Genomic DNA, 2,486 nt, shown 5'->3' on the forward strand with positions numbered 1-2,486 from the left:
GCATTTTTTTGAGAAATTAGTGGACCAAACGCCTTTGGCTGTTTGCGGTGTATAGATCTCGAAAAAATACGCGATTTGAAAAAAAATTTGACCAAATCAGACAACCGAGTCAAAAGTTATGCCTTCCAAACATTTTCGATTTCAAAAAAAAAAAAAAAATTCGCCGAACCGGCCGGTTAGGCGGTCTATGCCATTCCTCGCGGCCCTCCACCGCCCCAGCGCCTAGGCGCGATTTTTTGCAACACTGCTCACCACTATACTACAACGACTCGCGCGGCAGAACAGGACAGTCACATATTACTATTAAGTAAACCCTATCCAATGTGACACCATGGTGCGTGTGGCCATGTAATTGCAACTGAAACTAGCATTTCATAGTCGGACAAAGTACCTGTTAGGTCCCGTAGTGTAGCGTTTTGTTCAATTTAGTCATTGTACCTTTATTTCGTGTAATTTAGTCTATTTACTTTAAGATTTTGAACAATTAAGGACAATATTAACACGATAATTTCTTCCGTTAAGTTTGTCCACGCGGCATTCGAACTGCCATGTCAGATTGTGCGATATGGCATAAAAGAGTATAAATCGGACAAAAATAATGTTAACAGCTCTGACCTTAGCTCAGTTGGTAGAGTGGTGGACTGTAGTTGGACTAATCTAAATTGGAAATCCTTAGGTCGCTGGTTTGATTCCGCAGGTTGGATTGATGTTCTACAATATTAAGCTTTTTAATTTTTCCTTTGAAGAGCTTAAAAAAAAAAAAAACGCCGTTGCCGGGATCGAACCCGGGTCTCCGCGTGACAGGCGGGGATACTCACACTATACTACAACGACTCGCGCGCAGAACAGGACAGTCACATATTACTATTTAAGTAAACCCAATCAAATGTGGCATCATGGTTCGTGTGGCGATCTAATTGCAAACTGAAACTAACATTTCATAGTCGGACAAAGTACCTGTTAGGTCCCTGTACTGTAGCGTTTTGTTCAATTTAGTTATTGTACCTTTATTTTGTGTAATCTAGTCCCGGTACTTTAAGATTTAGAACAATTAAGGACAACATTAACACCGATAATTTTTTTCTGTTAAGTTTTTTTTCTACGTTGCATCGAACTGCCATGTCGGATTGTGCGATGTGGCATAAAAGAGTACAATACGGACAAAATATAGTTAATTGCTCCGACCTTAGCTCAGTTAGTAGAGCGGACGACTGTAGTTTGATTAATCTAAATTGGAAATCCTTAGGTCGCTGGTTCGAATCCGGCAGGTCGGATTGATTTTTTACAATATTAAGCTTTTTAATTTTTCCTTTGAAGAGCTAAAAAAGAAACGCTGTTGCCGGGGATCGAACCCAGGTCTCCGCGTGACAGGCGGGAATACTCACCACCAATGCTGCATAAAACGTTAGGCGCCCCTAGGCGCCGATTTTTTTATTTATTTTTTTTAATTTTTTAATAATAAAATTAAAAATTAAAATTTTTTAAATTTAGTAATAAAACATAAGGTTTCCATAGTTGTTTCTTAGAAACTATTTACGAAAGTGGTTGTAAAATTGTTCAAAATATTGTTTTAACCATCTAAATACATAAAAAACTAAAATTAAGAACTAAAGAGGCATTTTTTTGAGAAATTAGTGGACCAAACCGCCTTTGGCTGTTTGCGGTGTATAGATCTCGAAAAAATACGCGATTTGAAAAAAAAATTTGACCAAATCAGACAACCGAGTCAAAAGTTATGCCTTCCAAAACATTTTCGACATTTTAAAAAAAAAAAAAAAATTCGCCGAACCGGCCGGTTAGGCGGTCTATGCCATTCCTCGCGGCGGCCTCCACCGCCCAGCGCCTAGGCGCGATTTTTGCAACACTGCTCACCACTATACTACAACGACTCGCGCGGCAGAACAGGACAGTCACATATTACTATTTAAGTAAACCCTATCCAATGTGACACCATGGTGCGTGTGGCCATGTAATTGCAACTGAAACTAGCATTTCATAGTCGGACAAAGTACCTGTTAGGTCCCCGTAGTGTAGCGTTTTGTTCAATTTAGTCATTGTACCTTTATTTCGTGTAATTTAGTCTATTTACTTTAAGATTTTGAACAATTAAGGACAATATTAACACCGATAATTTCTTCCGTTAAGTTTGTCCACGCGGCATTCGAACTGCCATGTCAGATTGTGCGATATGGCATAAAAGAGTATAAATCGGACAAAAATAATGTTAACAGCTCTGACCTTAGCTCAGTTGGTAGAGTGGTGGACTGTAGTTGGACTAATCTAAATTGGAAATCCTTAGGTCGCTGGTTTGATTCCGGCAGGTTGGATTGATGTTCTACAATATTAAGCTTTTTAATTTTTCCTTTGAAGAGCTTAAAAAAAAAAAAAAACGCCGTTGCCGGGGATCGAACCCGGGTCTCCCCGTGACAGGCGGGGATACTCACCACTATACTACAACGACTCGCGCGGCAGAACAGGACAGTCAC

The sequence above is a fragment of the Ipomoea nil genome, unplaced genomic scaffold (genome assembly GCF_001879475.1).
Source record: "Ipomoea nil cultivar Tokyo-kokei standard unplaced genomic scaffold, Asagao_1.1 scaffold1523, whole genome shotgun sequence".
Lineage (NCBI taxonomy): Eukaryota > Viridiplantae > Streptophyta > Magnoliopsida > Solanales > Convolvulaceae > Ipomoea > Ipomoea nil.